Source organism: Delphinapterus leucas, chromosome 12 (assembly GCF_059928025.1).
Source record: "Delphinapterus leucas isolate spDelLeu-1000000601 "Yukka" chromosome 12, BTC_Dleu_Yukka2, whole genome shotgun sequence".
Classification (NCBI taxonomy): Eukaryota; Metazoa; Chordata; class Mammalia; order Artiodactyla; family Monodontidae; genus Delphinapterus; species Delphinapterus leucas.
The window spans coordinates 7,712,349-7,740,298 of NC_143140.1; the positions used below are offsets into that span (position 1 = coordinate 7,712,349).

General features: G+C 41.4%; 1 long non-coding RNA gene across 1 annotated transcript; it reads right to left on the reverse strand.

Moving 5' to 3' along the window:
• Positions 1-4,613: 4,613 nt before the first annotated feature.
• On the reverse strand, positions 4,614-18,894 carry LOC149747827 (uncharacterized). The gene is made up of 3 exons (XR_016395114.1): positions 18,622-18,894; positions 17,677-17,821; positions 4,614-6,209 (listed from the first exon to the last, which is right to left on the reverse strand). It is a non-coding gene; the product is annotated as an uncharacterized LOC149747827 (long non-coding RNA).
• Positions 18,895-27,950: the final 9,056 nt, after the last annotated feature.

The following is a 27,950-nucleotide window of genomic DNA, read 5'->3' on the forward strand; positions in this document are numbered from 1 at the left end:
ACAATATTGTAAAACAACTGTACCCCAATTAAAAAGCAAACAAACAACAGAAAAAGGAACACATTGTACCAAACATGTGAACATATAGGGCTAAGTTAGAACTAAAGAAAAAAGGTTTTTCAAACCTTGGCTACCTACTAACAACAGCAATAGTTTATTATGTTTTTCCTGTTGCATCAGAGTTCATCCCAAGAGCACAAAGGCCTTACTGGGATGTAATACTGCCTTATTATCCTCCTCTCATTGGAGACGTTGCATTCGAATGCAGCTGGGTCTGTGTGTGCTGACGTATTTGGAACAGGAAAGCAGGGCTTTGTTCAGTCTGCTGGAGCCCAGCGCCGGGTCCAGCCTCATCAGACCCCACCCCTCCTTACTTGGCGCGGGAACAATGCCTCTCACCCCCAGCTGTGAGGCATAGAACTACAGGGGAGCATTTTGAGTTCTTTTAAAAAGGTTTTATACCATTAAGCTGTGCATTGTTGAGACATTTTGACCACCTTTCAGATTTAGCTTTTAAAATTGATTCCAAACACTGAAATTTATGCCTCTGGGTTAGAACTTGCCTCTTGAGCATTTAAAAAATATTTTATTATGTACGTTAGTTATTTTTCAGGAAAAGACTGAACTTTAGTTTTGAATTGTCTATAATGTTACCTAGAAATTCAATTTAATATTACTCTGCTTTGGGTGAAAAAGCATAGAGTCATATAAAATTAAGAGCCTGGGACTAGGTCCAGGATAGAGGAAAACTTCTTAAACACTGTTGAAAAGTATGTTACAAAACCACATCTTTGGGGCTTCCCTGGTGGTGCGGTGGTTGAGAGTCTGCCTGCCGATGCAGGGGACATGGGTTTGTGCCCCGGTCCGGGAAGATCCCACATGCCGCGGAGCAGCTAGGACTGTGAGCCATGGCCACTGAGCCTGCGCGTCCGGAGCCTGTGTTTCACAACGGGAGAGGCCACAACAGTGAGAGGCCTGCGTACCGCAAAAAAACAAACAAAAAACCAAACACATCTTTTTCCTTTAAAAAGAGGATTCTTATTGAGATTAGACCAGAATTACAAAAACTGTCAAAAAGAATAAAATTCTCCTTAAACTTCTGCTGTTACTGGAGCTAAATGTCCATGAGTGGAAACATTAATATTTTTAAATAGTTCTATTGAGGTGTAGTTTACATACCATACATTCACGTCTTTTAAGTTCAGGGAGCCATAATTTTAATGTCATTATATAATAGTCACAAGAGCTGTTTCTGACTCTACAGTAATGCTTCACATGTAGTTAATATACTAAGCATTTTGTTGTTATATCAATAAGATGATCCCAAACATTGGTCACAATTTTGGTGAGAAAGACTTTAGGATCTTGTTAGGAAACGTGTCAGTGGTATCACTCCCGTCGTACATTATTACTCAAGTCTACTTTTTATTCAGATCAAGACTCTCCTGTTAGGCTGTGAGACACAACTTTCCACCCACACAGGAACTCATGAAATCTCCAGGGTACGTGTTATCAGGGAAGGTACTTCCAACTTGGAGAAAATACCAAATGCCATTTGAAGGTATATCTTTAACATTGTTTTTTAAAAATTAAGAATAAATGAACAGATTACATCCAGCAGATAAAGAGCTTTTGTTACATTATCTTAAAAATGGTCCTTACTATTTAGGTTCTGTAGAGAATATTGACTCAGAGACTGAAGATTTGGTTTTGGGTCCTGTGGAACTACTTACAAGGCTCTCAGGCCTCATCTTGGTTCACTCATAATCTCTGGGGCTTAGTGTCCCATCAGTGATATTGGGACCAGGATAATTGCCCTGACTAATTTAGAGAGTTTTAATTAGGAGCAATGGAAATAATGTAAGGAAAAAGTTCTTTGTTAGCCACAAAGTGCTGGTCAATTGTAAGGTATTACTTTTGTTATCACAAATCAAGAAAATGTTCTTTATTAATCAAAATCATTTGCAAATAGTTCTAAGTGTCTATCTGAAACTTGAGTCCCCCTAAAATCGAGCTCCTCTGCTGAGTTTGCAGTTCACCTCTCTATCCAAAATGTTGTTCCCTTTCTTGTCCAATCCTATTCCCCTCAAGATTGAGGAGTATCAAAGAAAAGGGGATTAAACTGAGCGGGACACTGTGGGGCCCTTCTGGGGCCCAAAACCTTTCCATGTCCCTTGTTTCTTGCTTGTAGGAAAAAGACTTTCAGTCTCTTTGGCCTCCCCTGAGTTCCAAAGGGTAGATTCAAAGAGTTACTAATTAGGAGAGTGAGGAAATGCAGAAAGAAGCAACAGTGCAGGATAGGGCAAGGTCCTGGTTCTTCCTTGGGTGATATACATAACAACCTGACACATGTCTCTGAGTTCTTCTACAGGAACTAAGGCTCCCACCCAGGTGGAGGATGGTAACTCCAGGTTGAGCACAAGCATGGGGACCCAGACTGGTTGGAACCAGAAAGCCAATGACTGAGATACCTGGGACACCACCCTGTTACCTCACCACCAACCAATCAGAAGAAAGTCACACACCCTGCAGCCCTCCCACAAATTTTGCCTGTAAAAATTCTTACCCCAAAATTGATTTTGGCAGGTGAGAGGACCTTGGTTCTTGTCTTCTCTGGAGAAAGAATTCCACAAACAGACCAAGGTTATAAGGCAGAGTTTATTAGAAGCACAGTACGTGTGGGAGAGTGCACCAAGAAGCAGTTTATTTAGGGCAGGAGTGAAAGTTACACACTTGGAGAAGAAGAGCATGGATGTCCTCGAGAGTGAGGAACACACGATAGGGACAGCCTAGGTTGTTAATATGGGGTTAATCTTCCAGATTTAGATGAGGGTGCCTGCCCTTTCCCTCCCCTGTGATCACATTGTCTGCAGTTTCTTATTTGGGCTTCCACCAGGCCCCATTTTGAATCTTTCCCATGAGCACATAAGCGAAAACCCACGGGGTAGAGGTGGGTAAAAACTGCAATGCTAATGATATTATAATGATATTACAATGTGTCCAAGGCTACTAGAGGACAGCTAGAGATGCCCTCTGTGTGTGTGTCAGGCTGGGAAACCTCCTTGACCACAAGAATGTGGAGGCTGAGGTGGTCCTCCTCATCTTTCCTCTGTTTAGGGCTCATCATACTAATAGTAGTTTATCTCAAAGGGTCAGCATGAAACCTGCTGCAACAGATTAACCTGAAGCCTATCTATCTCTTACTGCAAAGTGCATGCTCCACAATTTTCATGGTCAGAGTTTCTTGCTCAGATGTTACAGATTTTCTGTTTCAGACGCCATTTCTCCTTGTGTCATGGCCTCATTTAGTGCAAAACTGGGAGATGGCTTTGCCTTCTGCCTAATGTCTATATATAAGGAGGCTGTTCTTGGACCTGGCTCCAGCTTTCCTGCCTCCAAACCATTGGAGAGTTTGGGCATTTTGAGCATGAGCTGCCCGTTCTCCTTGCTTGGCCTTGCAATAAACCTTTCTCTGCTCCAAACTTGGGTTTGTTTGGCCTCCATGTGCATTGGGCACATGAACTTGGGTTGACAACATATCTAAACTTGGTGCTATATATTCAGGATAAACACATGTGGCTCTGAAATGGACACCTGTAGGGCCTTTGTTCCATAGGGATAATGAAGAGCTGGGGTGGATCTCCTGCCTTCACCTTCAACTCCATGTGCTTTCTTCCTGCCACTTCCGATTCTGAATTATTACATTCTTTATTATTAGCAGTTTATTTATTATCACATTAAAAAATAACAAAAACACCTAGTAAGTCACCTGAAGAATAACCATATTTCTTTAGATAAAATGGGGTAAATTTGTGCCTCTAAATAAGCTTAAAAATAAATAAATAATTAAGCTTAGTTATGGGACAAATAGACTGCATAAGTTGTAAAGCAAGTAAAAAGTTTTGGTAAAAATTGTAAATAAGTAAAGATAAAATCATAATGGTAAAGCTAATGCCAAAAAATATTGTTTTCTGATGGTGGCATCACAAGCCTCAGGGCTTGTCCCTAGCACTTCCATGGACTTGATCAAGCTATACATGTTTTTCTTAAAAATTTTCCATAAAATTCAGCTAACAGTTTTAACATATTACAAAGCACATTAGGTATCTTGGACATCCCGAAGCATAGCAAGCTTATTTATACTTGGTTTGGATTAATTAAACTTGACTCCCTACAAGCCCTCCTGCCACAATCTCATATTCAGTAGATCACGAAACACCATGAATATTTCTCTGCAATATCTTCTAAATTAATTTTTAATTTCCTTATCTATGGTTATTTTGGATTTCCAAATCTGTCTCCCAGTAACTCCCCAATATACCCATCCTGCAAAGGGATGTTGAGGTAACTTGCATACATCTGTCTTTACCATGGCTCTTTCCTGCTCAGGAACTGTCTGCATCTCATTCTTGATATAAATCAAATCTGTTACCTTTCATGTAAGTTTTGCATCCTTCTATACTTCCTCTGTCCCATTTCTCATAGCCAATCAGTAGACTATCCAGTTTAGTCAATTTGGCTTCATTAACGTGAGCATGGGGTCACCATGCTTGTCCTTCCATTTGTATGTTTGCTTAGAACTTTTGGAATTAAGATTCCTTCTACTTTTTCATTGATTCATTAATTGAACGAATACTTAATGAATGCCTGTTCCATGCTAGGCACTCTTCTAGGTATGAAGATACACTGGTAATATGAGAGATCAGGCCCATTCTCAGGGAAAAATAATAGCCAATATATAAACAAACAATAAATAAACAAAATAGGACAATGATATATTATGGAGAAAGTAAAATATGATAATGTGATAGAGAATGATCGGAGGGAGGGATAGTTTTGGGCTGGTCTAAGGGAGTCCCATTCTGAGGAGGTGAGACAACGGCAAGAAGGAGGCAGCCGGATGGAGACTGAAGGCGAAGGTCCTCCAGCTGGAAGACATAGCACGAAGGTCTAGAAACAGAAATGAGCTTGGTGTGTTCAAAAGATAAAAGTAGGTTAACTGTAGTGAGTGAGGAGGAAGAGAGATGGTCTGAGGGGGGCGGGGCCAGATCATGTAGGGCTTTATAGCTCATGAGGAAGGGTTTAGTTATTTTACATGTCCTGAGAAGTCACTGGAGTGCTTTTGGTAAGAAACAGGAAGATCTAGTGATCATCTCCTCCCCCCCGCATCCTATGTGCTTTCTCTCCAGCCCAAGGTACAGTGATGATCAGTTCTTTGAACTTTGCACTTTGTTTTTGATCTTCTAGTGTGGAGGTGGAGGGGAACTGTTTGGGGCTTTCTAAACTATGTGTGCTCTCCCCTGTCTTCCAGGGGAGCCTCTGATTCCCCACTGCCCCACTCTTTGCAATCAGCCAGTGTTAGCAGTGAGTCATACCTTCTGATGTGTCCTGGGAGAAAAACTTTGACAAATCAGTTTTCTATCCATCTCACGCATGTATGAGACATAGAAATGTATGAGTAGCCACAGTGAAAGGAACTGAAGGACAGAGAGCTTCCTTCCTCTTTATTTGGTGTATTCCCGGAGCCCATCATATACCACTTATGCACGAGGACATGCTCAACGAAGTAACTTATTTATAAGACAACATTCCTTTGTTTATTTTCTTCCCACCCAACAGACACATTTTGTTTTATATTAAAGTAGTTCAGAAACCAAACTGTACAGCTTTGCTGGGGTCCACCTAGAGAGGAGAGGCTCCTTTCTAAGGGAGCCCAAACCCAAATATAAAAGCAAATCACAAATGTGAGCCCTTGTAAACCCTTGTATGGCGAACCTCTCTGGCAACACTCTCAACACCATGAATTTAAGATAGTCTATTTTTTCCTGTAATGAGATGTAGTGATTCATTTTCATTATCATAAATGCTGTGCTGATCCATTTCTAGTTGCCTTTATCTGTCCCCCAGTCATCTAGCAAGTCTCCATAAAAATATTTTAAATAAGTGTCAGTTTGTGTTCCTAGTTTGCGCGAGTAGAGGACCAGGTAGAATGCAAACAACTTGCCACATTCTTTCCTAATAATGTCACACTTACTAAACAGTCGATCCCTGCTCCACACACGTGCCACCGTTGCCACATTTCATCAAGCGACAGGGAGAAGCATCACACTGGCCAACGCTGCGCCCAGCATTCGGGTGGCCCTCAGGCGTCCCCAGGCTTCTGAAATGGCCATTCTTCTTAGTGCGAACTTGCAGAGTAAAAATACAACCTTGAAAAGAGAAAAAAATACTTCAGTTTAAAAAATGGAAGAAATGGATAAAACAAGAAGACAATTATTTTTCATTTTTAAAGGAACATTTTTCAAAATAAAGTAATACATGTTAATTTAATGAAAAAAAAACAGAAGCACAGGGTGAAAAATAAAGTCATCTACCATATCACCACTCCAGAGAAAACAGTTATTAACATTTTGAGAAATATATATATATATATATATATATATATATACACACATATACATATATATACAGAGTTTTTTCTATGCTTAGTTGTATTTTCTTTTAAACAAAAGTAGAATCTTGCATGAAATATTTAATATATATATTGTACCAAAAATTTGTAGAGCATAAATACCTTTAACTCTTTTCTCATAGCATTAACTATTTTTAAATGATAGCATAATAGTCTCTTAGATCATAATATACTTAAATTTCAATTATTGAACTATTGACTCATTTCTTTTTTTTTGGTATTAAAAATAATGCTATAAGAAATGTATTACATGTATACCATGTGCATTTGCTAAGTATTTCCTTAGTATACATTTCCAGAAGGAAAACTACTAGGGTAACAGATATGGGTGCTTTGCAGCGTGCCCAAGTGTCATGGATATTTTGCACAGTTATGTCTCCCGCACCAAACACAGGGACACCCGCCTCTTCACAGGCACCACAATGCAAGACTTTATTGTCTGCTTTATTTTTAAAGGAAATAAATAATAAAATGCTTTTGCTATTTTTATTTTTTAAGATCTTTATTGGAGTACAATAAAGTACAACATTGCTTTACAATGTTGTGTTAGTTCCTGCTGTATAAAAAAGTGAATCAGCTATAAGTATACATATATTCCCATATCCCCTCCTTCTTGCATCTCCCTCCCACCACTCTAGGTGGTCACAAAGCACCAAGGTGATCTCCCTGTGCTATGCAGCTGCTTCCCACTAGCTATCGATTTTGCATTTGGTACTGTATATATGTTAATGCTACTCTCTCACATCGTCCCAGCTTACACTTCCCCCTCCCTGTGTCCTCAAGTCCATTCTCTGCATCTGCGTCTTTATTCCTGTCCTGCCCCTATGTTTGTCAGAACCATTTTTCTTTTTTTTTTAGATTCCATATATATGTGTTAACATACGGTATTTGTTTTCCTCTTTCTGATTTACTTCACTCTGTATGACAGACTCTAGGTCCATCCACCTCACTACAAATAACTCAGTTTTTTTTCGTTTTATGGCTGAGTAATATTCCATTGTATATATGTGTCACATCTGCTTTATCCCTTCATCTGTCGATGGACACTTAGGTTGCTTCCATGCCCTGGCTATTGGAAATAGTGTGCAATGAACATTATGGTACATGACTCTTTTTTTTTTTTTTTTTTTGCACGGGCCTCTCACTGTTGTGGCCTCTCCCGTTGCGGAGCACAGGCTCCGGATGCACAGGCTCAGCGGCTATGGCTCATGGGCCCAGCCGCTCTGCAGCATGTGGGATCTTCCCGGACTGGGGCATGAACCCGTGTCCCCTGCATTGGCAGGCCAACTCTCAATGACTGCGCCACCAGGGAAGCCCTACATGACTCTTTTTGAATTATGGTTTTCTCAGGGTATATGCCCAGTAATGGGATTGCTGGGTCATATGGTAGTTCTATTTGTAGTTTTTTAAGGAACCTCCATATTGTTCTCCATAGTGGCTATATCAATTTACATTCCCACCAACAGTGCAAGAGGGTTCCCTTTTCTCCACACCCTCTCCAGCATTTATTGTTTGTAGACTTTTTGATGATGTCTATTCTAAGCAGTGTGAAGTGATATCTCATTGTATTTTAGATTTGCATTTCTCTAATAATTAGTGATGTTGAACATCTTTTCATGTGTTTGTTGGTCATCTGTATGTCTTCTTTGGAGAAATGTTCATTTATATCTTCCATCTATTTTTTTGATTGGGTTGATTTTTTGATATTGAGTGGCATTAACTGCTTGTATACTTTGGAGATTAATCCTATGTCAGTTGCTTCATTTTGCAAATATTTTCTCCCATTCTTAGGGTTGTCTTTTCATCTTGTTTATGGTTTCTTTGCTGTGCAAAAGCTTTTAAGTTTCATTAGGTCTCATTTGTTTATTTTTGTTTTGATTTCCATTTCTCTAGGAGGTGGGTCAAAAAGGATCTTGCTATGATTTATGTCATGGAGTGTTCTGCCTATATTTTCCTCTAAGAGTTTTATAGTCTCTGGCCTTACATTTAGGACTGTAATCCATTTTGAGTTTATTTTTGTATACAGTGTTAGGGAGTGTTCTAATTTCATTCTTTTACATGTAGCTGTCCAGTTTTCCCAGCACCACTTATTGAAGAGGCTGTCTTTTCTCCATTGTATATTTTTGCCTCCTTTATTGAAAATATGGTGATCATATGTGTGTGGGTTTATCTCTGAGCTTTCTAACCTGTTCCATTGATCTATATTTCTGTTTTTGTGCCAGTACCATACTGTCTTGATGACTGTAGCTTTGTATTATAGTCAGAAGTCAGGGAGCCAGATTCCTCCAGATCCGTTATTCTTTCTCAAGATTGCTTTGGCTACTCCTGGTCTTTTATGTTTCCATACAAATTGTGAATTTTTTGGTTCTAGTTCTGTGAAAACTGCCAGTGGTAGTTTGATAGGGATTGCATTGAATCTGTAGATTTCTTTGGGTAGTATAGTCATTTTCACAATGCTGATTCTTCCAATCCAAGAATATGGTATATCTCTCCATCTGTTTGTATCATCTTTAATTTCTTTCAACAGCGCCTTATAGCTTTCTGCATACAGGTCTTTTGTCTCCTTTGGTAGGTTTATTTCTAGGTGTTTTATTCTTTTTGTTGCAATGGTAAATGGGAGTGTTTCCCTAATTTCTCTTTCAGATTTTCCATCATTTGTGTATAGGAATGCAAGAGATTTCTGTGCATTAATTTTGTATCCTGCTACTTTACCAAATTCATTGATTAGCTCTAGTAGTTTTCTGGTAGCATCTTTGGGATTCTCTATGTATAGTATCATGTCATCTGCAAACAGTGACAGTTTTTCTTCTTTTCCAATTTGGATTCCTTTTATTTCTTTTTCAAGATGCTTGATATGACTTCAATTTTCTTAAATTGACTGAGGCTTGATTTGTGACCCAATATGATATCCTAGGGAATTTTCCATGAGCACTTGAGAAGAAAGTATATCCTGTTGTTTTTGGATGGAATGTCCGATAAATATCAATTAAGTCCATCTTGTTTAATGTACCATTTAAAGCTTGTGTTTCCTTATTTATTTTCATTATGGATGATGTGTCCACTGGTGAAAGTGAGGGATTAAAGTCCCATACTATTATTGTGTTACTCTCAATTTCCCCTTTTATGGCTGCTAGCATTTGCCTTATATATTGAAGTGTCCTATGTTGGATGCATAAATAATTACAGTTGTTATATCTTCTTCTTGGATTTATCCCTTGATCATTATGTAGTTTCCTTCTTTGTCTCTTGTAATAGTCTTTATTTTAAAGTCTATTTTGCCTGATATGAGAATTGTTACTCCAGCTTTCTTTGATTTCCATTTGCATGGAATATCTTCTTCCATCCCCTCACTTTCAGTCTGAATGTGTCCCTAGGTCTGAAGTGGGTCTCTTGTAGACAGCATATGTATGGGTCTTGTTTTTGTACCCATTCAGCCAGTCTATATCTTTTGTTTGGAGCATTTAATCCATTTACATTTAAGGTAATTATCAATATGTATGTTCCTATTACCATTTTCTTAACCGTTTGGGGTTTGTTTTTGTAGGTCTTTTCCTTCTCTTGTTTTTCCTGCCTAGAGAAGTTCCTTTAGCGTTTGTTGTAGTGCTGGTTTGGTGGTGCTGAATTCTCTTAACTTTTGCTGTCTGTAAAGGTCTTAATTTATCCTTCGAATCTGAATGAGATCCTTGCTCAGTAGAGTAATCTTGGTTGTAGGTTTTTCCCTTTCAACACTTTAAATATGTCTTGCCACTCCCTTCTGGCCTGTAGAGTTTCTGCTGAAAGATCAGCTGTTAACCTTATGGGGATTCCCTTGTATGTTATTTTTTGCTTTTCCCTTGCTGCTTTTAATATTTTTTCTTTGTACTTTATTTTTGATAGTTTGATCAATATATGTCTTGGTGTATTTCTCCTTGGATATATCGTGCATGGGACTCTCTGTGCTTCCTGAACTTGATTTACTATTTCCTTTCCCATGTTAAAGAAATTTTCAACTATAATCTCTTCAAATATTTTCTCAGTCCCTTTTCTTTCCTCTTCTTCTTCTGAGACCCCTCTAATTCAAATGTTGGTGTGTTTAGTGTTATCCCAGATGTCTCTGAGAGTGTCCTCAATTCTTCTTGTTCTTTTTTCTTTATTCTGCTCTGTTGCAGTTATTTCATCTCTTTTATCTTCCAGGTCACTTATCAGCTCTTCTGCCTCAGGTTTTCTGCTATTGATTTCTTGTAGAGAATTTTAAATTTCATTTATTGTGTTGCTCATCGTTTTTTGTTTGCTCTTTAAATCTTCTAGTTCCTTGTTAAAACTTTCTTGTATTTTCTCCATTCTATTTCCAAGGTTTGGGATCATCTTTACTATCATTACTGTGAATTATTTTTCAGGTAGACTGCCTATTTCCTCTTCATTTGGTCCATCTGGTGGGTTTTTACCTTGCTTCTTCATCTGCTGCATATTTCTCTGTCTTCTCATTTTGTTTAATTTACTGTGTTTGGGGTCTCCTTTTCGCAGGCTGCAGGTTTGTAGTTCCCGTTGTTTTTGGTGTCTGCCCCCAGCGGGTGAGATTGTTTCAGTGACTTGTGTAGGCTTCCTGGTGGAGGGGACTGGTGCCTGTGTTCTGGTGGTGGGGCTGGATCTTGTCTTTCTGGTGGGCAGGACCACATCTCGTCCTGCGATTTGGGGTGTCTCTGAACTTAGTATGGTTTTAGGCAGCCTCTCTGCTAATGGGTAGGGTGTTTTCCTGTCTTGCTAGTTGTTTGGCCTGGGCTATCCAGTACTGGAGCTTGCTGGCTGTTGGGTGGAGCTGGGCCTTAGCACTGAGGTGGAGATCTCTGGGAGAGCTCTTGCCGATTGATATTACGTGGGGATGGGAGGTCTCTGCTGGTCTAGTTTGCTGAACTCAGCTCTGCCACCTCAGAGACTCAGGCCTGACACCAAGCCAGAGCACCATGACCTTGCCAGCCACAAGGCTCAGAAGAAAAGGGAGAAGAAAAGAAAGAAAAATAAATAAATAAAATTATTAAAATTAAAATATATAATAATAAAAATAATTTTAAAAAAGAAGAGGGCAACCAAACCAATAAACAAATCCACCAATGATAACAAGGGCTAAACACTATACCTAAGATAAACATAAAATCAGAAACAAATCAGTTGCAGACAGCAAACCCCATGTCTACAATTGCTCCCAAAGTCCACCTCCTCCATTTGGGATGATTCGTTGTCTATTCAGGTATTCCACAGATGCAGGGTACATCAAGTTGATTGTGGGGTTTTAACTCACTGCTCCTGAGGCTGCTGGGAGAAATTTCCCTTTTTCTTCTTTGCTCGCACACCTCCTGGGGTTGAGCTTTGGATTTGGCCCCAGCTCTGTGTGTAGGTTTCCCTCAGGCATCTGTTCCCACCCAGACGAGATGGGGTTAAAGCAGAGGCTGATTAGCGGGCTCTTGCTCATTCAGGCCATGGGGAGGGAGGGGTACGGTAGTCATAATTGGAATGCAGGGTGAGGCTGCGGCAGCATAGGCTGGCATGACATTGCAACAGCTGTGTTTTCTCCCAGGGAATTTGTCCCTGGATCACAGGACCCTGGCAGTGGCGGGCTGACCAGGCTCCTGGGAGGGGAGGTGTGGATAGTGACCTGTGCTTGCACACAGGCTTCTTGGTGGCTGCAGCAGCAGCCTTAGTGTCTCATGCCCATCTCTGGTGTCCACACCGATAGCGGCAGCTTGTGCCCATCTCTGGAGCTTGTTTAGGTGGTGCTCTGAATCCCCTCTCCTCGTGCACCCTGAAACAATGGTCTCTTGCCTCTCTGGCAGGTCCAGACTTTTTCTCAGACTCCCTCCCAGCTAGCTGTGGTGCACTAGCTCCTTTCAGGCTGTGTTCACACAGACAACCTCAGTCCTCTCCCTGGTGTCTGACCTCCGAAACCGGAGCCTCAGCTCCCAGTCCTCACCTGCCCTGGCAGGTGAACAGACAAGCCTCTCAGGCTGGTGAGTGCTGGTTGGCACTGATCCTCTGTGCAGAGATCTCTCTGCTTTGCCCTCTGCACCCCTGTTGCTGTGGGCTCCTCTGTGGCTCTGAAGCTTTCTCCCCACGTCCCCCGTTTCCACCAATGAAGGGGCTTCCTAGTGTATGGAAACTTTTCCTCCTTCAAAGCTCTCTCCCAGCAGTGCAGGTCCCATCCTTATTCTTTTGTCTCTGTTTTTTCTTTTGCCATACCCAGGTACATGGGGAGTTTCTTGGCTTTTGGAAAGTCTGAGGTCTTCTGCCAGCATTCAGTAGGTCTTCTGTAAGAGTTGTTTCACATGTAGATATTTTTTCTGATGTATTTGTGGGGAGGAAGGTGATCTCCATATCTTACTCCTATGCCATCTTGAAAGTCCCCTCCTTTTGCTATTTTTAATTAGGGTTGAAAGCCTTTCAATGATTTGTCATTTATAATTTTCCCTTTAAGTTGCTTATTATTTACTGTTTTTCTCTATCTACCTTTTGTCTATACCCTGTTAAACACTTATTTGAAAGACCTTTTTATATAATGAGCACATTAGCTGTTTGTCACATATTGTAAATACTTACTCCAGTTTAATATTTGCTATTTAATTTTGCTTATGGTGTTTTCTTTTTTATTTTTATGTGGAGAAGTTTATAATACTTATGTTGTCACATTTCTCTTTTTTTCTCTCAGGGATTTACCTTTGTACGTATCCTTAGAAAGTTCTTTTCCACACATATAATGTATGATCTTACTTATATGTGGAATGTAAAATTTGCTTTTTGCAGAGTGAAATGCACTCAGAGCAAAAATGTAGGTAGAGGATGGAGTCAGGTGGCTCTGGGTTCAATTACAATCTCTGTCACATAATGGCTAGATGACCCAAATCTAACTGTCAATTTTTCCACCTTTAAAATGAGGACAAATATAACTACTCCATGAGTTAAGAGGAGTAAGAAAATATACATGAACTCGTGGTATAATGCTGGCAATATGTAGGTCTTGTATTCCCTTCCACACTCTCACAAATTCACTATTTCCTTTATTAAAAAACATTTCCTTTCAGCAAAGATTGTGGGATGCTAATATTAAGTTTTTGTAGTTTTTATAATCACACTCTGAAAAAAGCTTTGTTTAAATGACTGTAATATGTATTAATGTCTGAAGTGTTCATTTAAAACAATTTCTCTTTTATATGAATAAATAAAACACTTTTGTTATGAGGAGCTGCTAAAATATGTTTTTGGCTAAAAATGTAGCATTGCTATATTTAGAGAAACATTTGGCTAACACTAATAGTTATATGTGTTTATTTCATAGAGAGATGCTTCATGTCATTCAACATAAGATACAGAGTAAAGGCAATTACAGTGGAAGCCATTTGTAGAATATATATTGTATAATTTCATTCCTATTTATACAGCAGATTAAACGTAATCTGCTTAGTATAGTACCATGCACCAGGTATCCCATGCCTATATCTTGCATGTGATAAAGTGGGTATGAAAAAGACTTTTGGAGCTATGATATTGGAAAGACTGGTGAAGTTCAAAAGAAGTGATAGCTTTTTTTTCTGACAGTAAGAGAATTTGTAAATTATTGCAGTGAACTCATTACTCTTCTCTTATGGGCTCTAGTTTGAAAAATCTCATGGAATTAAAAAAGAGAGAGAGAGGGACAGACAGACAGAGACAGAAAAAGAAAAGTTGAAATAGCCAGAAACTGCATATACTAATGGTATGGGGCATTTTCGGGCTGGAATAACACCTTTACAGCATTGTCAGTAAATCTGAATCTATTTTATGTCCACACTACTCAGTTGAGTAATGTTTAATAATCCCTGTATCAATGAACACTAGCTGCTGTGACACTAGAATAATCAATAGATAGGATAATAGATTTCCCCATGTTCATACTAGTCAAAAGTAATTTTTAATTCTACATCAGAATTAAATAGGTCTGACGGTGAAAGTAACAGATCTTAGAACACTGATGAAAGCTATGGTTCTCCTCTCCAGAAAAATGCACACACAATTGTGTGTGTGATTTCAGGAGACTGAGACACACTGAATCTTATCCATGAACCTCAGCCTGAGAACCCTATGCCTTTAGAGAAGAGGGAAGAATCCCTCTTATTAGGACAGGAAAACAGTAAGACCCTCTGTGCCTGGCATATGTAGATTTTTTAATCTGGAGAAGGGTTAAATAACCTCTTCATGAACATGAAAGGCTATAGGGAGAATAATGGCTCATTAAAAACATTTCCAGAACAAAAGCAAAAGGGCTTGATCAACAGAAAGAATTTGTATTTTAGACTGAGAACTTCTGGATTAGATTTATGTATCTGGAGTGTTTAGAGAAATGTGAAAGCCTAGGTCAGATATTCTTTTACTGTGTGTGATTTAATCATCATTCTAAAGACAAATGTGATAATCTTAACCTAATTATTAAATTCTTCCATAAAACTTTGTATTTGCTTTGTTATGATTGATTAATATAGTGGCTTCCAAATCTGGGGAGGCTCATTGAAATGCAAATTTTTAGACCCTCATCATAGAGATTTCACTTAAGCAGGGTCCAGAAATCTATATTTTAAAGTCACCTTGTATCACTCTTTAAAGCCAGTGAGATCAGCTCTGGGGAATCAGGTTTATAGTACAGTTGTGATCTGGTCATGATGATAGGGTGGTACTACTTGTCTATAATTTGCAGTACATAATAAAGGCTAGTTTATGATGGAGGAGGTGCAGACATTGAGGAAGGGTTCAAGAGACAAATGATAAAATTAAGGGCTAAACTAAGGTCCTGGAGTTTCCATAAGACTGTGGATTAAGTGGCAATTCCAAGAACACCCGCCCAAGATTTTCATCCTAAGAAGCTTGGCATGCTTCCAGACCTGTCAATGTAGTTATTTCTGTCAGAAGAAGGGCCAGCTGTGTATGTGCTGAGTGTAGGCTCATTAACAGACTTAAGGAGAAAATGACAGGTATTGACGAGACGAAAGCCAGTCTTTGTTCTTGTTAACAAGATGTGAAGGAAAGTTCCTAATTGAAGGGGAAAAAAACAAGACAACAGGAAACCAGGAAATGTTAGACTTGGACAACTTTGAAAGCTTCAAGTCCTCTGACAGTAGGATGGAATACCACTAATAGCTAACATTTATTGTGTTTATCATGTACTGGTTTCTGGTATAAGCACTTAACATAATTATTTTACTTAATTGATTAACTTACAAGCACCCTATGGGGTAGGTTTTTGTTTTTTTTTTTTTACAGAGGAGAAAATGGAGGCTCAGAGAGTATAAATAACAGGCTAAAAGTCACACAGCTACTACCTGGCAGAGCCTGGATCTGAAGGCAGTGTGACTAGAGCCAGAGCCACGTCTGTGAGGCAGAGAAAGAGGAGCAAAGGTTTGACTGGAGCTGGGTCTCCTCCTACCGCTGGCACCATCATCGTTGCTAACATACTGAGAGCTCTAAGCTCTGTGCTCTCTCTCCGTTAGCTCACTCTTGGAACTAGAGAAGTGCTGTGATTGTCCCATTTTACAGCTGAGGCACAGTGAGTCACGAGGAGGTTGGTTGACTCACCAGGGTCATGGAGCTTGTAGGTGGCAGAGGGGACACATATCCAGACAGTTGGGTTCCAGAATCCACACTCGTATGCTTGATTATATCCAGAATATTTACAGAAGAAGTGTGTGTGGGAACAAATGACAACAGTTTTTGATGACCCCCAACAAGGTCTCTGTTTCATTGAGTGGAAGATGTGCTTTCTTTCACATTTATAAATTTACCCATTCTTTTCTTTGAATATAATGTTTTAAAAACTCATTGATTTGTTTTGCCCTTCAGATGATCTCCTGCAGTGAAAGAACTGTTGAGCATTGAGCATAGAGCCTTAATATGCTTTAAACTATTCTTTAAGACACTCTTCTGAGAATCAGCACAGATTATATATTCAAAGAAAAAGTTTCTTTGAGAGCCTTGGCAGAATGAACTAGTTTTACTGGAAACTGACCTTGTCTTATGTTGGATTAGCTGTGTTGTTTTCATGTTTCAAGTACATGGCCTCCTGCATCTGTGTTTAGGCAGAAGTCAGTGGGGGTGGGGAGAATGGGGTTGCCAGGCAGGCAGAGAACTCAAGTGCCCCAAATGCATCACATCTTCGTCCCTAAACCTGGGCTCCTGATGGAGAGTAGGCTGGTCATGGGTGAGTGGCTTAGGACACTACAACGAGCAGCCCCCTGGCCAAATATTCTGGGACTAGGAGCCACCAAAAAGCTTATTTTCACCAAATGTATTATTATAACAATTCAAAACATGCCTTTATGTGATAACTCCACTATGAATCAGCTTTATAGGGAAGGTCTGAGTCTATGTTCCTTTTTGAACACAGGAGACAGGCTATGGCAATACGATTGCTTGTCCAAGTGTGGTGTTTTCTCTTAATCCCCTTGGCCTCTGGTGACCTCCGTGGGCCATATCTTCGTGGTGTGGATAGGTGGCAGCCATCTGTCCATCATCTTTTATATCAAGTACATTCCAAAGTTAGATGGAGTTTCAATTTTTACTGTGACTCCATGAGGTCTACCCTACTTACTCTATATTAAAAAGCACCCTATATAAAAATGACACACAGGGCTTCCCTGGTGGCGCAGTGGTTGAGAGTCCACCTGCCGATGCAGGGGACACGGGTTTGTGCCCCGGTCCGGGAGGATCCCACATGCCGCGGAGCGGCTGGACCCGTGAGCCATGGCCGCTGGGCATGCGCGTCCAGAGCCTGTCCTCCACAACGGGAGAGGCCACAACAGTGAGAGGCCCATGTACGGCAAAAATGACCCACAATCCTGACCCCCCATATCATGCTCTACTTGTCCTTTTCCCCCCACATAATTTATTACCTTATACTACTATATAACTTATTTATTTACTATATTTAGTGTTTATTGTCTGTTCCCGCCTTTATCCAACTGGAATGTAAATTCATGAGTGCAGGAATCCTAGTTTTGTTCACTGAAACACCCTAACACCTAGTACATAGGCAGTTAAGTGATTAATAAACAGTGAATGAATGTTTTCCATTAAAATCTAACTGATCAAGTCTGATTAGAAAGCAATCCTCACTGCTGGTTTTAGAACTAGAAATATACTCTTTAAAAATTTTTTTCTTTTCTCAAATTTTGAGACAAGTAGGTATAGTGTAAAACCCGTCCATGTCTTACCTTGAAAGCCATTTTTAAAATCGGCTCCATTCGGCAGGAGATCTGGAGTGTATTCACTGTAGCCACCTACATAAAACTGACTGAAGACATTGAGACCAGCCAGTTTTCCTGGAGAGATGATGGATTTATTTTGCTGATCATCTACCTTCAAAAGGAAAAAAATGCAAAGCTTATTAAAAAAGAAATTGATTCCCCAGGGTGAACTGTTAAGATACTCTTCCGTTATTTCCCATTAACTTGGCATGAAAACTTACACACACCTGAATTTTGAAGAACTCATAAACACTTTACCACTTAATTCTCTGCTTCTTCGCTGGTGTCTGTACTATGATATAGCTAGCAGTCATGGTTCTGCATCTCAATCAACATCACAGTTCTTCAAAGATTAGGAGCTGGCAGCCCGTTGGGCCTCCTCCATCTGGCCTTACCTCCCTCTCATATCCGTTCTCAAATGACCACCAGTCATTTATCAGCAAATGGAAACTGACCACGGCACCCAGCCCCCTTCTGAAATTTCTTGGTAGCTCTCCACAGCTCTCCAGATGCAAATCTAAACTATTTAGGTAAGTCCTTTGATGATACAGACCTTGTCTTTCTCCAGCCACACCTTTCACTTCCCTCGCCTGAAAACCACCAAGAACTACTGGTGTTCCTTAAGCCCACGCTCGCCATGCTTCTTTTTCTGAACTGCTATTTATGCCAGTGTCACCTCTTTTGAGAAGCATTCCCTGAATCTTCTCTCTCACCTTGTTTATGTTAGTCATCCTCTAATTTATCCCCACACCACTTAACTGCAACACCCCCTAGTCTTCTGTTTTGTGTGCTAGTCTGTGAAATTCATGGGGGCAGGCGGCCCGGCTCTTTCACCTCTGTCCCTCAGCACAGATCTGATAATACAGCAGCATGCAGTAAGATTGTGGGACAGATGGAGGGATGACCCTTTACCTTCAGCCAGCCTGCTCGGAAGGACCTCCCCAGAAGGACCGTGTGGATCCCATGACTCAGATCGAGGGGATCGCTGCTGACACTTGCTGTGCCAGATCCCAGGTTGTAACTGTAAACCACGCGGCCGCTACGCAGACCCACGGCCAGGAAGTCATCACCACTCAGCCCTGGAAGGAGAAAAGGCAGAGGGAAGGCCCACTGAGAGGAAACCCAGGAGGCTAGGCAGTTTCTTCACCCTCTGGCTCTGAGTCACAGACCCGAACAGTGAGTTATAACCCACACGTAACTTCTCATCTGCACTCAGGTGTGTGTGGAACTGCGTATTATTATCCAAAGCCACAGACTCTGTCTGAGCATGAGGGCTCTGGTCAACCCGGAGGAATGCTCAATAACTAAAAAGTGGGAATTAAAATGTCCTTCTTGTCTAAATGAAATTAAGTATGTACTTCAGCATAATTAGAACTTCACAGTGGAGTAAAAAACTGCTTTGGTACTGAATGAGATTCAAATGATTGAGATAGCCTAGCATCAGCTTTGAATTTCTCTCTGTGGTTTGAGGCGAGTATAAAGAAGATTTCTTTCTATAGTTGCAGAGTGTGTTCCAATTGTTCTGTTGCAAAAGCTCTCAACCACACCCCCATGACTAGTTCAAGGCTGGCTCTTTCTTCATTCCCTATTTGCCCTCTCCCTGCCCTAGTCCAGGGCCATTCATGCATCACACCGAGTTGCAGAACCCCGAACACTCAGGATGCAGCTCATAGGGACCCATGGGGAAGGGCAGGTGGTTGGGAGAGTCCTGGCATCGGGCACTAAGGGAAGATACTGGAAGTAGGTTTGGTGGCTTTAGGAATGTCTGGGATGGTCAGTGGTGTGGGTACTTGCAGATGGGCAGTACACACATAGGTTAAGGCAGAGCTTCTAGAGCTCGATGGGGCGAGAGGTCTATGGACAGCATAGAGAAAATACATCACCCTGTTTCTCAAAGGTGTGTTTGTGGACCTTAAAACTGAAGCTCGCTGGTCATAGAATTGAGGCAAGGACTTCTGCTTGGAGGAAGAATAAGGACCCCATAGAAGTAAGAAGTTTAATCACAGGGCAAAAAGCAAAAGTGAGTCCTTGGATGTGGACAAATTTGGGTGTGTACAGCACTCCTCTGCATTTCTAAGGGTGATACCTTGTCTGCTTCCTCGGCTTCTCTTGGTTGTTAGGCTGATAAAGGTAAAGGAGAGGAAAAAATCTGCAGGGCTCCCGTTTCCAGATAATGTAGGGAGGTGGGTTTCCTAAAGCACTTGAAAGCAGAAGACTGAAGTATTACTTAGAGATGCTTGAACTCTGCCTCTGCCTTTTTCATGGGTCTGCTGTGAACCCTGAGCTGGGTTATTTTGGAAGCGCCTTATGTGAGAGCCGTTGTTAAGCATGCCGGGAACTTCCAGCAAATCTCTCTCTCTCTCTCTGGTGATTTCTTCCTACCTGCAGTGCTGTGGCAGGTTAGCTGGGCTGAGAATTTAAAATAGGGAGAACTCCCAGGGGAAAGCATACATTCAGGAAGGCAGTTAGAAAGGAGAGAAAGCACCCCTAGAGGCTGGAGGCAATGTCTCAGGAAGGTTTTGGAGTGCAGACGGGAAAAGGGGTGGGGGAGAGAAGGGGACAGCAGGGTCCTCCTGTGGCTGCGAATGGGGCTCTTTGAGAGATTTTAGCGGCATCTGAATCGTCTTTGCAAATTGTTCAGGATGTTGGGATGGAGACGGTGTTCTGTGGACTGAGCTGGTGGTGGGAAAGCAGATCTACCTGAGCCTCACCCTTCTTTCCTTCCCGACCTGTTGCCATTCCTCTGTTCCGAGTCCCTGGCAGCCCATTTCATGCCAGAAACAACTTTACCCTCAAAGTCCTCACAGGGTTGGCTCAGGTGCCATGGGAAGTGGAGGAGAAGCAGCAGGGCATCAGGGACAGTCATTGTAACAGTATGGGGAGAAGCTTAGGGCAGTTACAAGGAGGTGATTTTGAACTGGTTTCTGAGCTAACCCATAAAACGACCCAAAAGAATTTGCTAGGTGGGTGAGAAAAGGGGGGATGCAGAAGACGGATGTTCGAGGCTGAGGAAATAACTTTGCAAAACCCCAGGAGGGGCAAGGACATGGTATCCTTAGGGAGCTTCTGGGAACTGGGTGGGGATGGCGTTAAGTGTATGTGCGGGAAAGAGACATGTACTTAAGGGCCTCTTATACTGCAGTGAATGGTTTAAATATTTTACTGGAGACTCTTTTTTTTACAGGAGCCATGAAAGGATTTTGAATGAGAGAATTACATTAGATATGGCCTTTAGAGGACTCTCATAGCAGAGGTGCAGATAGAACTCAGAGGCAGGTAGTGAACCTCATTGGAAGGTCATCTAAGTGACTCAGGAGAGGCAAGATTAACGTCTAAATAGATCAAGGCAGTGGCAGAGGGGACAGAAAAAAGGGGAGGAATTTGTGTGTGACTTGGAAAGAAACTTTGAAAGGATTGGTCCATTTGGAGTGAAGAGTTGAGAAAGAGGGAGGAGTTGGGGGCGGTTCTGAAGAGTCTGGTTTACAGAGCTGGGGGGTGGGGAATGGCCAGAGCCTGGAAAGGAGGGTCTGGGAAAGGAGGCTGACTCTAGTTTATAGATGCTTCTGCCCACAGACACATCCCAGGGTGTAGACGTGGAGATGCACTAGGAGGCAGGGATAAGGAGAGCCAGGGAGCAAATCAGACCATGAAGCAGATGACAGCATTGTATCTGCAAGCCATGGGTCTATTAGGGTTGCCTCTGCCACCCCTAATCTGGACCTCCCCTCAGCACCCTGGTGGTGACGACAGAGTAGATAAGGAAAGAAAAGCAGCTGACTACCAGGGCTGGTGCTGGGAAGGTGAACAGTATTTTAGGGACTTCGAATTGCTCTGAGGTGGTGTTTTGCAAACCAGGAAGTCCATCATGATCACTCAGGGAGCTTATCAAAAATACAGATTCTAGAAGCTACCTTATACGACTTGTATGAGAATCTTTGAAGCTAGGTTCTGGAAATATTTCTTTTTTTAATAGGCTTCCCATCTGTTTATGAAGCCTGATGGATGTTAATAAATTTAGGAGGGTCAGGGCATGTGACCTGTGCTGTCACACAGGGCTTGGTGTTCAGAAGGGCTTGATTTAATGCTCCACTGTCACTTCTTGAAATTCTTTGAACTGTGTTGTGAAAATGTCCATGAGACAACAGAGCATAAGCTGGAACACAGGCAATACACACACAACATGCATGTTTGTTGTTTCTTGCCACCCCGTTCATATGTAGTGTTTGTGACGTCTCATGAGAACAGAATTCCCCCAAAACTGGGATGTACTTAGGAGCTGGTGATGAGAAGGAAGGAATTAGAGTAATTATGCTGCAAGTGGTAAAAGAGGGAGGAAGGAACGATGGGAGTTAACTTTAGATGAAGAGCAGTTAAGAGTAACAAGATCTAGGAAGTGAATAAAAATCCTTTTAGAATGTACAGAAAAAAACCAACACAAATTTGGTCTCTTTCTGGCTAGGAAGAAGAGATGTAACTCAGTTCCACAAATCCTGTTAAGCAGAGAGCTTTGAAGGGGTTGTGTTATGGTGAGTTGTAATTAACATTATAACAACTCATGATACTGGTTAGAGGAAATTTCATGGGTGAAGATGAGATGCTGAGGCCAGAATAGCATCTGGCCTCATCATAGGCAGAGGTCAGTGGAATGGAAGCAAGAGCTTCATCTAGGCGAGGAGAGGGATAGTGGCGAGGGCAACGATGATGGAGAATGGAAACAAAGTGAAGGATGCTGCCATGACATTTTGGAAGAAAAGACCAAAGAGGTTGAGACAAAGAGTTGCCAGGTCACTCGAACCTTCTCATATGGTCCTTAGAAGTGTGTGGTGCACTAGGGATGATGGTGGTGAAGGTCATAGGTTCTAAATATATTGTATAAAATCTTGGGAAGGAAAATAAAACACTTGTGTCATAGGCATGTGGTTATAATTAAGTTTATGGCATTTTGTTCCCTAAATTATTTAGAAGAGTTTATTGGATTTGTTTGTTTGTGGTTTGTTTCTTCTACTATTTATATCAGTGGTTCTCCAGCCTGGCTGGACCTTCTGTTTTTTTTTTTTTTAACATCTTTATTGGAGTATAATTGCTTTACAATGGTGTGTTAGCTTCTGCTTTATAACAAAGTGAATCAGTTATACATATACATATATCCTCATATCTCTTCCCTGTTGCATCTCCCTTCCTCCCACCCTCCCTATCCCACCCCTCTAGGTGGATCCAAAGCACCGAGTGATCTCCCTGTGCTATGTGGCAGCTTCCCACTAGCTATCTATTTTACGTTTGGTAGTATATATATGTCCATGCCACTCTCTCACTTTGTCCCAGTTTACCCTTCCCCCTCCCCATATCCTCAAGTCCATTCTCTAGTAGGTCTACATCTTTATTCCTATCTTGCCCCTAGGTTCTTCATGACCTTTTTTTTTTTTTTTAGATTCCATACATATGTGTTAGCATACGGTATTTGTTTTTCTCTTTCTGACTTACTTCACTCTGTATGACAGACTCTAGGTCCATCCACCTCACAACAAATAACTCAATTTTGTTTCTTTTTATGGCTGAGTAATATTCCATTGTATATGTGTGCCACATCTTCTTTATCCATTCATCTGTTGATGGACACTTCCATATCCTGGCTATGGTAAATAGTGCTGCAATGAACATAGTGGCACATGCCTTTTTTGAATTATGGTTTTCTCAGGGTATATGCCCAGTAGTGGGATTGCTGGGTCATACGGTAGTTCTATTTTTAGTTTTTTAAGGAACCTCCATACTGTTCTCCATAGTGGCTGTATCAATTTACATTCCCACCAACACTGATTTAAGCCACAAGCATGGACAGGAAGGGGAAATCTATTATATAAGAGGGAGGAAGGGTATAAAAGGTTTCCAATAGTAAGCCCAGGAAAAATGGTGCAGGTCAGTTTGACCTGAAGGAAAAGGAGAGATACAAAACAGAGAGAGAAAATAGGCAGAACAGTGCAACAATCCTTTCTGCCTTAGGGTAATTCTAGTGGAGTTCTTACCAGAAGAAACATGCAAACTAAGTAACAGTAATTAGAAATGGTCTAATTAGCTTCACCTGGAAAGAAGGCCTGGTGAAGAGAAGCTAGTAGCTGGAGCCATTGATTCATTAAGTCCTCAAAAGGAAGAATAAAACATGGATAAAAGCACTAACTCAGACCTGTGCATGGGAGAGAATTCCTGGGGGCACACGTCCTGCCGTTCCTCCCACTGATGCAGGTCAATCATGGGATGCTATAAACCATGAACATGACAGGCATGTGCTTTCATGTGGTCTGCTTGAAAGGACACCCCAGAAACAGATCCCACGGCCCAGGAAGAGGCAGAAGCCACTCTCAGGTGCCCTGTGTGGGATTCAGGACTATTTGGAGGGCTGTTCCTCGGATCGTTCTGAGGGAGCATTTGGGAGAAAAGATTCATATAGAGAGTGCTGTGGAAGCCTCGTGTATTTCAGCCCTCACCAGGTAATCTAAAGGTAAATATTGTGACTTTTAACAACACAGAAACATGATCATCCTCACTCAGCTGATCCAACAATCTTTTAAGTCCAATAGGAAAAAAAGAAATCTTTCTGAAGTGTTTTATTTGGGATGAAATTTTGATTTATTAGTAGAGAAAGAGTGGACATGACTTGTTATAATTTCTTCAAATTATTCTTCCAATATGGTAAACTATTATAATGTATTAAATGTAATTTACCTTGATAAAAATGATGGGGTTGGAACCAAAAGAGGTAAGCTGAGTCCCAGGTACCACAAGGAGAAGAGTGTTTAATCTTGGCCTCTTTGCTAATTTAACTTCTAGCTGCTCACTTCCTCATACCTCTCTTTTGAAAAATGGGAATGGTAATACTAATGCTTCATAGGATGGTTTCTAGCAATAACATAAAATGTTTTTCTTCCAGTTTTATTGAGATCTAATTGGCATACAGCATTGTATAAGTTTAAGGTGTACAGCATACTGATTTGACTTACATACATCATGAAATGATTACGCTAAATTTGTGAATATTCATCATGTCATGTAGATATAACATTAAAGAAATAGAAAAAAATTTATCCTTGTGATGAGAACTCTTAGGATTCACTCTCTTAACTACTTTTATGTGTAGGAGAGAGATCTTCAAGGTGGCGGGGTAGTACGATGTGGAGATCACCTTCCTCCCCACAAATACATCAAGAATACGTCTACATGTGGAACGGCTCCTTCAGAACACCTACTGAACGTTAGCAGAAGACATCAGACTTCCAAAAAGGCAAGAAAATCCCCATGTGCCTGTGTAGGGCAAAAGAAAAAAGAAAAAACAGAGGCAAAAGAGTAGAGATGGGACCTGCACCTCTGGGAGGGAGCTGTGAAGGAGGAAAAGTTTCCACATGCTAGGAAGCCCCTTCACTGGCAGAGATGGGGAGGTAGGCAGGGGGAAGCTTTGGAGCCACAGAGGAAAGCACAGCAACAGGGGTGCAGAGGGCAAAGTGGGGAGATTCCCGCACAGAGGATCAGTGCCGACCAGCACTCACCAGCCTGAGAGGCTTGTCTGCTCAACCTCCAGGGCAGGTGGGGGCTGGGAGCTGAGGCTCAGAATTCAGAGATCAGATCCCAGGGAGAGGACTGGGGTTGGCTCTGTGAAGACAGCCTGAAGGGGACTAGGGCACCACAGCTAGTCAGGAGGGAGTCTGGGAAAAAGACTGGACCTGCCAGAGAGGCAACAGACCACTGTTTAGGGATATACAAGGAGAGGGAATTCAGAGCATCACCTAAACGAGCTCCAGAGATGAGTGTGAGCTGAGGCTATCAGCATGGACACCAGAGATGGACATGAGACATTAAGGCTGCTGCTGCAGCCACCAAGAAACCTGTGTGCAAGCACAGGTCACTATCCACACCTCCCCTCCCAGGAGCCTGTACAGCCCGTCACTGCCAGGGTCCCATGATCCAAGGACAACTTCCCCAGGAGAACACACGGTGTGCCTTAGGCTGTTGCAATGTCACGCCAGCCTCTGCCACCATAGGCTCGCCCCACATTCCAATCATGACTAGCAAACCCCTCCCTCCCCCCCAACCTCAGTGAGCAAGGGAGTCCTAATCAACTGCTGCTTTAACCCCCTCCTGCCTGGTGTGGGGAACAGATGCCTGAGGGCGACCTACATGCAGAGGTGGGGCCAAAAAATGCTGAACCTCAAGAGCTGTGTGAACAAAGAAGAGAAAGGAAGATTTCTCTGTGCAGCCTCAGAAGCAGCGGATTAAATGCCTGCAATCAACTTGACGTTCCCTGCATCTGTGGAATACCTGAATAGACAATGAATGTTCCCAAAATTGAGGCAGTGGACTTTGGGAGCAACCGCAGACTTGGGGTTTGCTTTCTGCATCTGATTTGTTTCTCGTCTTATGTTTATCTTAATTTAGTTTTCAGTGCTTGTTTTCATTGGTGGATTTGTTTATTGGTTTGGCTGCTCTCTTCCATTTATTTATTTTTTTCATTTTTCTCTTTTTGTGAGTGTTTGTGTGTATGTTTATTTGTGTGATTTTGTCTGTTTAGGTTGGCTTTTACCATTTGTCCTAGGGTTCTGTCTGTTCTTTCTCTTTTCTTTTTTTTCTGTTTTGTTTTGTTTTGTTGTTTTTTCCTTTTATGACTGTGTGTGTGTCTATGTTTCTTTGTGTGATTTTGTCTGTTTAGTTTTGCTTTTACCGTCTGTTTGGGGTTCTATCTGTGCATTTTGTTTTCTTCCTTTTCTTCCGAGCTGTGTGGCTGGCAGGGTCTTGGTGCTCTGGCTGGATGTCGGGCCTGAGCCTCCAAGGTGGGAGAACCAAGTCCAGGACACTGGACAACCAGAGACCACCTGGCCCCACATAATATTAATTGTTGAGCGCTCTCTCAGAGATCTCTATCTCAACACTAAGACCCAGCTCCACCCAACGGCCAGCAAGGCCATTGTGGGATGCCCCATGGCAAACAACTAGTAAGACAGGAACACAACCCCACACATTAGCAGAGAGGCTGCCTAAAGTCATACTAAGTTCACAGACACCCCAAAAGCAACACTGGATGTGGCCCTGCACAGCAGAAGGACAAGATCCAGCCCCACCCACCAGAACACAGGCACCAGTCCTCCCCAACAGGAAGCCTACACAAACATTGAACCAACCTCACCCACTGGGAGCAGACACCAAAAATAACAGGAATTACAAGCGTGCAGCCTGAGAAAAGGAGACACCAAACACAGTAAGTTAACCAAAATGAGAAGACAGAGAAATATGCAGCAGAAGAAGGAGCAAGGTAAAAACCCACCAGACCAAACAAATGAAGAGGAAATAGGGAGTCTACCTGAAAGGAATTCAGAGTAATGATAGTAAAGATGATCTTGGAAACAGAATGGAGAAAATAGAAGAAATGTTTAACAAGGGCCTAGAAGAACTAAAGAGTAAACAAACAATGATGAACAACACAATAAATGAAATTAAATATACTCGAGGAGAAATCAGTAGCAGATTAACTGAGGCAGAAGAGTGGATAAATGACCTGGGAGATAGAAGAGTGGAAATAACTACCAGAGAGCAGAATAAAGAAAAAGAATGAAAAGAATTGAGGACAATTCTCATATCCAACACTAAATGCAGCAACATTCAAATTATAGGGATCTCAGAAAAAGAAGAGAAAAAGAAAGGGTCTGAGAAAATATTTGAAGAGATTATAGTCAGAAACTTCCGTAACAAGGGAAACAAAATAGTCAGTCAAGTCCAGGAGGCACAGAGAGTCCCATACAGGATAAAGCCAAGGAGAAACACGCCAAGACACATATTAATCAAACTATCAAAAATTAAATACAAAGAAAAAATATTAAAAGCAGCAAGGGAAAAGCAACAAATAACATACAAGGAAATCCCTATAAGGTTAACATCTGATCTTTCAGCAGAAACTCTGTGGTAGAAGGGAGTGGCAGGATATACTTAAAGTGATGAAAGGGAAAAACCTACACCAAGATTACTCTACCCAGCAAAGACCTCATTCACGTTCGAAGGAGAAATTAAAACCTTTACAGACAAGAAAAAGCTAAGAGAATTCAGCACCACCAAACCAGCACTACAACAAATGCTAAAGGAACTTCTCTAGGTGGGAAACACAAGAGAAGGAAAAGACCTACAAAAACAAATCCAAAGCAATTAAGAAAATGGTAATAGGAACATACATATCGATAATTACCTTAAATGTAAATGGATTAAATGCT